Raw genomic sequence first — 12,507 nt, forward strand, 5'->3', positions numbered from 1 at the left:
TGATTATATAATCCTTGATTGCATAACGCTCTGACAATCTGCAGCCTTGCTGCTTCAGCTCGTGCTAGGAACACTATAATGACTAAGGCTGCCTGGAAGCGTGCTGTATCAACAGTCAGGTGCACACTGTTTAGAAAACAGAATGCCTGAAAGGAACAGGTCCTGTCACTGACTTCTGTACAACACTTCTGTATCTTCCAAACACAAATACAAGGGGGTGATGAAGGGCAGCTGTGGAAACACAGAACGTCTCATTGAATCTGTAACATCCACAAAACCTCATGCTGCCATAAGAACGTAGTCGTACATGAGATCGTTTACGTAGACTTCCTCATTTTGCGTTTGTTTGGTAGGCTTTCCCAAACTCAGTATTCATCCTCAATTTATCTGCACAGTGGGATTGCATCCCGTTTTTTTATATTTATATCTTCTGTGTGGACACTCTTTCCATTGCTCTAGTTCAATGCACATGGTTCTGGCAATGGGAGAGAGGAATTCACTTTTGCGAGTGATGATGACTAGCTAAACTACAATATTTCTTCTGATTTCCACTTGAGAGTTCACAAAGCAAGACTGGAAAGGACGAAACAAGAGAGTTATTGGGATACTGTCATAATCCCAGTGAAGACAACCCAGTGCAGGGATCCTCGCAGGTGCTTGACATGGCCCACATTCATGGATTTCTCATGAGGGTCCAGGGCAGGATCATCTCTCTTTTGACATTAAACAAACTGCTTATCCCGAAATGTGAAATAAAAGGACATTAAAATACAGATTTATCACATGGCCCCAAAGCGCAGCGCTGTTAAAATCGTGGACATAGTCAAGGCATTCTGTACGACCAATGCAATACAGTGAGACACAGTTAAAATCACATTGTGCTGCCACAGAATGAATGGGAATGTTCAAAGCTATTCACCCAACAGAGAAGCCTATAATTTATAATGTTTTAATATTCCGCTCCGAACAGCTGAGTGTTCTATACAACGCTTCTTTAAAAAAAAAAGGAAAGGAGGATTTTTTTTCCCACAACCGTCTTTTTTCTTTTTCTTTTCATTTACAGAATTGTTTAGAAATTCCATGTTGAACTTGTTAAAAGGTGTGTTTGGAATGAAAGTGTTATTAGGGTCTGGATGCTATGTTCTCTATTCTTTCTTTCTGTATAAACTCACACGTGCAGGGGAGACCGGGGTGGCTTGTCCTCTTTCTTTTTGTATAAACTCACACGTGCAGGGGAGACCGGGGTGGCTTGTCCTCTTTCTTTTTGTATAAACTCACACGTGCAGGGGAGACCGGGGTAGCTTGTCCTCTTTCTTTTTGTATAAACTCACACGTGCAGGGGAGACCGGGGTGGCTTGTCCTCTTTCTTTTTGTATAAACTCACACGTGCAGGGGAGACCGGGGTGGCTTGTCCTCTTTCTTTTTGTATAAAGTCACACATGCAGGGGAGACCGGGGTGGCTTGTCCTCTTTCTTTTTGTATAAACTCACACGTGCAGGGGAGACCGGGGTGGCTTGTCCTCTTTCTTTTTGTATAAACTCACACATGCAGGGGAGACCGGGGTGGCTTGTCCTCTTTCTTTTTGTATAAACTCACACATGCAGGGGAGACCGGGGTGGCTTGTCCTCTTTCTTTTTGTATAAACTCACACGTGCAGGGGAGACCGGGGTGGCTTGTCCTCTTTCTTTTTGTATAAACTCACACGTGCAGGGGAGACCGGGGTGGCTTGTCCTCTTTCTTTTTGTATAAACTCACACGTGCAGGGGAGACCGGGGTAGCTTGTCCTCTTTCTTTTTGTATAAACTCACACGTGCAGGGGAGACCGGGGTGGCTTGTCCTCTTTCTTTTTGTATAAACTCACACATGCAGGGGAGACCGGGGTGGCTTGTCCTCTTTCTTTTTGTATAAACTCACACATGCAGGGGAGACCGGGGTGGCTTGTCCTCTTTCTTTTTGTATAAACTCACACGTGCAGGGGAGACCGGGGTGGCTTGTCCTCTTTCTTTTTGTATAAACTCACACATGCAGGGGAGACCGGGGTGGCTTGTCCTCTTTCTTTTTGTATAAACTCACACGTGCAGGGGAGACCGGGGTGGCTTGTCCTCTTTCTTTTTGTATAAACTCACACATGCAGGGGAGACCGGGGTGGCTTGTCCTCTTTCTTTTTGTATAAACTCACACGTGCAGGGGAGACCGGGGTGGCTTGTCCTCTTTCTTTTTGTATAAACTCACACGTGCAGGGGAGACCGGGGTGGCTTGTCCTCTTTCTTTTTGTATAAACTCACACGTGCAGGGGAGACCGGGGTGGCTTGTCCTCTTTCTTTTTGTATAAACTCACACGTGCAGGGGAGACCGGGGTGGCTTGTCCTCTTTCTTTTTGTATAAACTCACACATGCAGGGGAGACCGGGGTGGCTTGTCCTCTTTCTTTTTGTATAAACTCACACATGCAGGGGAGACCGGGGTGGCTTGTCCTCTTTCTTTTTGTATAAACTCACACGTGCAGGGGAGACCGGGGTGGCTTGTCCTCTTTCTTTTTGTATAAACTCACACGTGCAGGGGAGACCGGGGTGGCTTGTCCTCTTTCTTTTTGTATAAACTCACACGTGCAGGGGAGACCGGGGTGGCTTGTCCTCTTTCTTTTTGTATAAACTCACACGTGCAGGGGAGACCGGGGTGGCTTGTCCTCTTTCTTTTTGTATAAACTCACACGTGCAGGGGAGACCGGGGTGGCTTGTCCTCTTTCTTTTTGTATAAACTCACACGTGCAGGGGAGACCGGGGTGGCTTGTCCTCTTTCTTTTTGTATAAACTCACACATGCAGGGGAGACTGGGGTGGCTTGTCCTCTTTCTTGTCTTCTTATTTGTAATGACATTCTAAGAGGTTCTGTTCCTAACCAAGTACAAGCGTAACCTTGCATGTATAGATGGAGATTTTAACATTGGCGTAACTTTACTCACAATATCATATTTCGGCTGTTCAAAAAGCATGGCTTTTGGGTGTCACTGAATATGTGGTTGCTTCTACGATGGCAAATAATGCAATATTTTAATTTTTCATAATAACATAATGCTTTTGTTGTATGATACAGAATTACAATGGCAGATCATTTTGATATTTCTCTTTTTTACGAACATATATGTTTTTAAGGCTATATAATGGGAGGACAAGCATCAAATAATTCGGATTGATATATCTGGTGACAGAGCCTAGGTGTCAGTGTAAATTGATAGCCCCTTATGGATGCATGTACAGCTATGGCCAAAGGTTTGACGTCACCCTGTAGAATTAACTAATATTGCTTCATAAAGTCGAATGAAACCTGCTGAATAATCTTACATTAACATATTAGATTACATACCGCTTTGTAGTTTTCCATATAACGAAAAACTGACAAAAAATGAAAAATGTGCCATTTCAAAATCTAACATGAAATACTGTAATACTATTATGGCTTTAGGTAGACTTTTGCGATATCATTTTGTAGTATTTGGTTGCACTATATTAAATAAAAGACCTACATTATGTTATATATATATATATATATATATATATATATATATATATATATATATATATATATATATATATATATATATATATAGGACGAGGACGTGGTACAGAGCAGGGCATCGCGGTTATTGTTCTGCGCTGGTGATGACCTCAAAATCGAAAGAATTAGAACAAACATGCATGAGAAAAAACTAGCCAAAAGACAGCATTTACCCGCTAGATGCTTTCAAAACAAGACACATGTGCCTGGAAAATCGCCAATCTGGCAGCACTGATCAAGGGGGGGAGTAGCATCGAAATCGCATGCATTACCTATTAAATGTTACCTCGAGTTCAAAGTACAAATAAAACGTGAAGTCGTATAATTTGTTTTAGAAAAATAAACAATTTAATTTGCCTTCCGGCACTAAGATTTAGGACTGCACCACTGGTCCTTTCTCTGACTAAATCGAAAGCTGGATCAGGAAGCTGTCCTTGTACGATCGCGTAAACTGCCACCTGGAGTCATTTTATTACGAGGGGTAACTGTTTGGATGAGAATGCCTTGTCAAAGAGTGACTTGCAAGCCGTTATCGGCAGCAACCTGGCCAGCCTTCGGGCTCAGTTTCGATTTCCCTATTTCCCTGAAAAGGATCGGAAAGCAGAGCGGTGGATTGCAGAAGAATAAATGGACCTTTCTTGTGACGAGACCTGAAGCTCATATTTTTTTCAAAAACCTCTTGCTTGTTTTTGGATTTCTGTGCGACAAGAATGTCAAAAGCTATCATCTGCAGCTCTGAAAGCACTCGTGCCTTTTCCGTGTTCATTCATGCACGCTCACCGCTCCCATTAACCTGTAATGTCGTTTTTATTTTATTTTTTACAGCTGGCTGTAAAAAAATAAATAAATAAATAAAATAAAAAATCTTGCGATTTGTATTGTGAATTAAAAATAGCCAATGGTTATATATTTATGTTGTTGATATTTCCTTGCAATGCATGTTTTACTTATCAATACTAACTACTTTGCAATAACACAGGGCAGTGGTGTCGCGTAGTCATTCTTAATGCGAGAAGGGGGTTGCAGTGCAGCGAAGTTTGAGAACCGCTGGGCTATACTATAACTAAGGAAGTTCAACCTCAGAATTCAGAACTGGCGCACAATCACTCCGATTTAACAACTGATTCACGTACAGTATAACTACGAAGCCCTTTCTAGCACAGAAATACAAAAGTCATGTGGCTTTCACACACTTTGTACAAACTTGATGCATCTGTTCTTGATCTAGCGCAGCAAAACACTCACAGCTAGGCGGCATGAATTAAAAAAAGTTTATATCGCCATAGCTATACATTTAATGCAGCGCTGTGAGGCGAGGACAATTACATTCAAGACATGTATTACCACGAAACCCTTACCTAACTGAACCAACAAAATCTCGGTATGGTATTAACCCCTTCATTATTTCATTGATAACCTGAAGACCTGATGCGCAGTTTCAGTGGCTTCTCGGCTATGCTGCCGCCGAGAATTAGATTTATTCCAAGGGTGGGTTATTGCTGCACTAAATCAGTAGACACGGGGTCTAATGTTCCTCTAATCCACTGGGATTTCTAAACATCAGAGGAGTGTATGTTTCAGAAGGAACACACACACACATGCTGTCATCGTATAGGATGTACCCACACGGGGAACTGGCATGAAACAGACGGTGTACATACAACGCGTTCGCTTTTAAGTGGATCTCCAACTTGTAAAGCATGAAGTATGTGTTCATTAATGGTTAAAATTACAGAGCTGTAAATATTACAGCTATGGGAGGAAATTAACTGAGGATACAGGTTGTAAGGATACAGGTGCTTCTTCTCATTCTATCATAAGGCTGTCATGAACAAAACATTAGGGAATACTGCTAAGAAATTATTATTATTATTATTATTATTATTATTATTATTATTATTATTAATAATAATAATAATAATAATAATAATAATAATAATAATACCCTCCACCATCAACAATAAACATGATCCAGCTGGCGAGGGGCAGAATTCTGATAGAAACATAATGTAAGCAAAGCCTCCCTTATTAATGTTTACCACAATACATTTACAAAAACATTTCCCCCCGTGGTTGTACAGTACTATGCATTTAACATAGTGTACCATAGTTTGCCTTTTTTTTTTATAATATGCTTTAGCATACCTCTCTGGGCTTTACAGTGCATACCTGTGCTTTACCATGCTTTCCCTGTATTTTAATTCACTTTGCTATGCTGTCACTAAGGAAACGTTTATAAGGGTTGCCCAACACACTTTTTAAAAGTATTCTGGTATGCTGCTGTGATAGAAAATACGCCATAAGGTGTGGAGACTCACCTAATTCCAGTACCACAGGAAATTCTTCAAATAAACACACCAGTCCCCCACAAGAGAACGGCTCCCGAAACTTGGGATGCAATCGCGAAACTTCACAAAGTCAACTGACTACCTCGCTGTGGACTGACAGCGCGTTAATAATATTCGGGTAGCGTTGTCATCAGATGGCACATAACCAAAATACACAAGGGCGTGCAGGGAAGACTACACTATACTGAACTGTACGCTACTTATCCTTAGATTTATATAAACGCCTTCAGGTTATGTGATATCCAGTTTCCTAGATTACCCAGCAGTCTGTGTTACCACATAGTAAACTTACCTTGAATTGTCTGCAAACAAAGCTCAACTCGTTGGTTTAATTCTTGGTCCGTTTAGTTCCTAATCTGCAAAGTGTCCTTTTTCTTTCTTTCTTTCTTTCTCACGTAGACCGTCAGAAGCACCCTACTGACGTTCAGCTACTGGTGTGTATTACAACTAGACTTAATCTTTCGGATCCTCCTCTGGAAGAGAAATGAACTCCTAAACATCCCCGCCGGTCCGCCTATATAGCCAGCACGCCAGTGCTGCTGCTGAGCGCAATCGCGCTCCGAGCTCCGAGGTGTCGCAATGAGAAGCAGGCGGGTTGCTGAATCTGTTTCACGATACTAGATGGGATGCATCATTTAAATTACATACAAGACCGGGCTGCAGCAGCAGCAACCCAAGCCCGGGTGTGCACAACAAGTCACGTTTATTATTGTATACCTTCGAGAGGGAGAGCTTTCTAAACTGATATTTCCTTTATTACAACCCATCAGTCTCTCGTTGTCGCGGAGTATTTTCTTGTTGCAGGTACAGTAGTAAGCCACTACTGTATGATAATCAATAGTGTATGTGGACTGGGTATTAGCTTTTTATTCTTTTGGATAATAAAATCTTTTTTTTTTCTTCAGCACTACTTTTTTATTTTAATAATCTATAATAAAGTCCTGTCCATTTATTATAACGGTATTGGTATCACTATATATACGTCGTTCAAGGCAGTCCGTTGTTTCGCCCAGCCGGTCCTTTCCATACGCCTATGCGATGATTTCGTTTCGTCGTCTTTGTTGCTGTACTCGGAGATTCGGACATTCCCCAGCGATCTGAGTGTATCTACAATTACTTCCCTCCCTGTTGCTTTCTGTTTCCTATTGATTGCAACCCTCTTGAGCTTGATGTGTAGCCCAGTTACTAAACCCAGCGCCGCCTATGAAACGCGCTGACGACAGCCGTCCCTATGTGTCAATCACCCCAGTTCGCAACACCCAGTCATTCATAACTCCCCGCACAGACACGCCCACCGCTGTACGAGGACTGCCCACTCTTAAAGCCACTGGCCTACACTGAAAAGGAGTTTGTCATATTACACTACACGGGTATTGTACTCTAGCTATAAAAACACATTAATTTGACAAATTGGCAGCTTTACACATTTCCCAAACCTGGTTCAGTTAATTTCTTCTTTTGGTATATGCAAGCAACACTTTGGCTTTATAGAACAAGAGACTGGGCTGAAGTGAACAAGGAAGAAAAATCCATAGGTGGGGTCCTGTGATACCAGAAACCACAAGAACAAAGCTTGAGAAATATGTATTGCTGAATTTTAATGAACAATTGAAATGAATATTTGATGTTGACTACTTAGTCACTTTTGTAACAGAAGTTAACGTTTCACCAGCGGCTTCTGTGTTTATCAGTCTTGAGGATGGCAGGGGCTCCCTTGAAATGATTTACTGCCATGGTGATATTTATAGCAAGGTTTGTAGCATAACATAGTGAAGGCCAGATAAAGCACCAGCGCCATGGTCAAACACAAGTGAGAAAAGTATGGTGCAGGGTTGTGTGATGCATTGAAGGTACGGATCCTGACCCCTGCTGGTGAGATGGCATTAAAAGCTCTATACCTGCTCATGTAAAGAACCCTTTAGTACAGGGGTTGAGACACTCACCTGAGGTGTTCAATGTCAAGCACTCTCTGAACCGTATGGTCTGCGGTGCTCGTCCAGCCCATGCAGTAAAACTAAATAAATTTGTAGCATACATATGAAGAAAGCATGGGAAACTACAACATGACATTAACAGTGAAGGTGCTCATTCACTGCTTAACCAGGGGTCAGAAGACTATATTATAATACAGTCGTGGTGTCGCAAGTGACGCTGAATCAGTTAGGCTGGTCAGTAAAATATTGACTCCTTTGACAGGAGGATCTCGGTAGCTACAGCTGTTGGTTCATCAATTGAATCAGATTCAGTTGTATTGTGTCTGCCAACTGATGATGTGAGGCAGAACAGTAATTGGATACCAGAAAATATGAATAACAGTGAGTTTTGGCCTCCTTCAGTGTTCTGGATGGAAGGCGTACCTCGCAAAGTGACTCTGTGCGACCAAAAGGAAATATAAAGAAATAATATTTACAGCTAAACGTGTCCAAGTATCTTATAGGAATGAAGTCAGGCCATGGAAATCCACACCTGTGATGGAGAAACATTGGATCAAGGGACTTCTTGTGGAAACAACTAAGAGCGAAACCTGGTACAGAAGCTGAATCCTGCTGAGAACATATGGATATGCTGAATATGTACTAGGCCATTTTAAATATGGAATGTATTATAAAATGAAGTGTCAAAGATATTAGGAAGGATAAAGAAAGAGTATCCTTGTACCACCAGTCTACATATGGTTCTAATTGAACATTTAGTAATCTGAGAATTTTTAAATTATATATTATATATATATATATATATATATATATATATAGATAGTGAAGGGTTTTTGTCCTTCGGGTTCTTTTCCAGCACTTTAAATGACCCAGCCACACACAAAACTTGATTTTTAAAAGCGCAGTTGCGCTATTTTTTTAATAGTCACAAAAAACCAAAATAAAACAAAACAAACACTTAGCTCTTTTACGAGCACTAACTAACACACAGGTACACCCTGACTACCACGGGACAGCTAAGCTGTTTCCCCGTACTTACACAAAACACAAGTTTAACACCGCACTTACTTTTTAACTCTGGCTACTCGGAGACAGAGCACCTCTTCTGCCTCCTTCTACTCAGCAGCCTAGAGCAGACTGACTGCTCTCCTTATAAACCCTGCACCTGGCTCTAATTTACAATCAAAGCCAGGTGCAGGTGATAATTAACAATAAAACAATTAACAGAATAACAATTAAACAATAAGCAAATTAACCAAAATGTGCATACGCACATGTTTTCTGCAGGGAGGATATTAACCCCCTCCCTGCTGTGTTACACATCCTCCCCCTCAAGTGTGCAACACAGATCGGCCATTCCAAGGCCACCCCCTCCCCTAAAACACAACCACCCACCCTCGAGTCCACAAATGTCAATTTTCGCCCTCTTCCACGGGCGGACTTGAGGGTGGATCGGTCCACATCCCGGCCCAGCCAGGTAAGGACCGCGCACCGGCGACGAGGGACCCCAACAGGCTGACAGGGGCGACCGGAGCGTAGGCCGGGGCACTGGAGGATGCAGCAGTGGACAGAGGTCTTCCCCTGGGAACCGGTGCAGTGATGTCCGATCACCCAGGGGAAGCGAAGCAGCTAACAGGGGGAGCAACAGCGACGTCTGGCAGCAGCCCAGCGATGTCTGGGTGCTCGGGGAGAGCGGAGCAGGGAACCAGGGGCAGAGCTGTGGCCAGTGTTGCAGACTCCTGGGCTCTAGGTCCAGCACAGGGAGGTCCAGGAAGGCCGGCAGGGTGTCCAGGAGCAAGGGGCGAGGGACCGGACGCAGCGACGCCGGACTGGACCGTAGGGGTGGTGGTCGGGGCTGTGGTGGAGGTATGCTTTTCGCCTCCCCTGTGGGCTCCGGAAGCGGCGGCTCCTCCCCTGTGGGCTCCGGAAGCGGCGGCTCCTCCCCTGTGGGCTCCGGAAGCGGCTCTGGTTCCACTACCGGTGTTTCCTCACCCAGCTCTTGCTCTGTTGCAGACGGTTCTGGTTGTGCCGCAGGCCACTCCCATTTCAGCGCAGCCCAGTCCGTCTTCTGGATCAGCAGTTCCAACTCTGTCTGTTCTGTTGGTTTTTGTGGGGGGAACCCTCGCTCTAGCCTTCGCCTCTCATTCTCTTCTCGTTGCCTGCGGTTGGCCTCTTCTTGTTCCGCAACCATCTGTTTAAGTATTTTCATCACCTCCAAACAGTCTCCAGTCTCCATTTTTATTTTCCTCGGGTCAGTAGTGCTGTTTACCGCTGCCACCATATGTGAAGGGTTTTTGTCCTTCGGGTTCTTTTCCAGCACTTTAAATGACCCAGCCACACACAACTTGATTTTTAAAAGCGCAGTTGCGCTATTTTTTTAATAGTCACAAAAAACCAAAATAAACAAAACAAACACTTAACTCTTTTACACTAACTAACACACAGGTACACCCTGACTACCACGGGACAGCTAAGCTGTTTCCCCGTACTTACACAAAACACAAGTTTAACACCGCACTTACTTTTTAACTCTGGCTACTCGGAGACAGAGCACCTCTTCTGCCTCCTTCTACTCAGCAGCCTAGAGCAGACTGACTGCTCTCCTTATAAACCCTGCACCTGGCTCTAATTTACAATCAAAGCCAGGTGCAGGTGATAATTAACAATAAAACAATTAACAGAATAACAATTAAACAATAAGCAAATTAACAAAATGTGCATACGCACATGTTTTCTGCAGGGAGGATATTAACCCCCTCCCTGCTGTGTTACAATATATATATATATATATATAATGAACGATTTACCACTAGTATATCTTATCTTCAGAAAGCATGACGCTTGATAAAAAGAACCATTCCGGCTAAAAGTGAACGTTAATCTACAAATTTATGTCAAGAAAAACACAAGATAAGAAGAGACTTTTTATGACCAAAAGATTAACTAACAAGCCAGAGGTCTTGAGAAAAAATCCTGTCTTGGCTGGATTTTGTATGAACAAAGAGAAGGGTCAAGCCTAGTTGAATGCAGTTATACTGGCCTATATTTGGATTTAAATCCTAAAAGGGATTCGCCAAAATAATATTATAGCAATTGATAAACAGAGGTAAATTAATTGAAAGATTATCTTATAATGAAACAGGTTCAGTGCTAATTGAAACTGTTTATAGTTCATAACAGTTATTTCATAAGATTAATAATATGTTTTAAGTATTTGCTATAATGAGAAAACATATTATTTAAAACTGACAAGTATTATTGCTTGTTCACGACTTTGCTGTAGTGATAAGAAGATTAAAACCTGTAGCAGTATTCGATTTACTTAAATGGGAAAATGGTACAAGTTTATTCTTCTTGCTATTGAACAATAAGACTTCTAGACATTATGATATCCATTGAATTATAGAAGTTAAAAGGTGTTGTGTTATGTTTTTGTGTTAAGTTTGTAACAATATACTATAATGTACCTTGTTATTAATCCACTATACTATTGTCTAATGATGGTAGATGGAATCCTTATAATGTGGTTATTTGAAACTGCTGCAGTGAAAAAGGGCCTCATATGGGCTGTAGAGAAAGGAGGGGGTCATCTTACATTCCACTTCAGCAAAATTGCAAATCTCATAGACTTGTAGTGTTAAGGTTTATGGAGTTAGTGGTTTAGTACTGATAAGTAAATGTCTTGAAATAATATGCACAAATCATGGCTTAATGGACAGGTCATATATCTAATAAAGTGTTTGCACAGACTCTGACCTTGGAAAAAACAAGAGACTGTGGAAACTGCTAGCAGTAACATATTCCCAGAGTCAGGTACAGGTCAGAGCCTGGTCAGTGCATCTCTTAAGGGATAAATAATTGTAATGAAAACTATTACCACTTAAACTTAGTGAAACTAAATGACTTGAATATTGTATGAGACAAACTTTTGTCAAATACTCTGTTAGACAATGGTATATGGAATCAAAACTGACTCATTAACAAAATGATGAAACAATATGAAGTTAAAAGAAACACATACCTTTAATTTAGCATAATATAATCACTTAGAAGATGATGTCACATATTATTATTATTATTATTTATTTCTTAGCAGACGCCCTTATCCAGGGCGACTTACAATCGCAAGCAAATACAAATACATATTAAGCACATCTCTCACATATAACACACATATAAAAATAGTGTTTCGCATGCAGTACTGTTTTTATATTGTATTATAAACCAAGATCCTGGGAACCTTGGTTCACTTAACTTTTCAGATAAAGGAGGGGCTCGGAGGAAAGCAAAGACATGAGATCATAAGAGTTGAAACAAGTGTGAAGTTTTGAATTTATTGAGTACATGACCCCTATTAATTCTGAAAAGTTAGTCCGGATCTTTTGAAAACTATTATTTGTAAAATGGATAAGAACTGTCCCACCTGATTAATGATTGGATTTAATTGAGGCGTCCCATGTATTCCAATGAGACGAAAAACCTATAAAACTCCAGAGTAATTTCAATGGAGTACCACACTCATCCCAGACAGGGCAAGGTGGTCCATCTTTTGCAAACCGACACAATTGAGCTGATTGAATTCAGTTTCATTTGCCTGGTGAAGACAGCCATATCCTTTTACGATTTATATTAAAGGGTAAGCATTAAGCAATTATTATTCTTTTATCTCACA

The 12,507-nt window shown here is 41.6% G+C and overlaps 1 protein-coding gene across 2 annotated transcripts in view; it reads right to left on the reverse strand.

Moving 5' to 3' along the window:
* The window catches only part of LOC131696793 (rho-related BTB domain-containing protein 2-like), a 70,312-nt gene extending 63,250 nt beyond the window's left edge, over positions 1 to 7,062 (reverse strand). The window contains exon 1 of one of the 2 annotated variants that reach the window (XM_058986122.1): positions 6,194 to 7,062. The gene's annotated coding sequence lies outside the window, so the exon portion shown is untranslated. Of the gene's footprint in view, positions 1 to 5,871; positions 6,094 to 6,193 lie in introns of those variants that run through there. The other variant, XM_058986118.1, reaches the window with a different exon arrangement.
* Positions 7,063 to 12,507: the final 5,445 nt, after the last annotated feature.

Source organism: Acipenser ruthenus, chromosome 2, assembly GCF_902713425.1.
Source record: "Acipenser ruthenus chromosome 2, fAciRut3.2 maternal haplotype, whole genome shotgun sequence".
NCBI lineage: Eukaryota > Metazoa > Chordata > Actinopteri > Acipenseriformes > Acipenseridae > Acipenser > Acipenser ruthenus.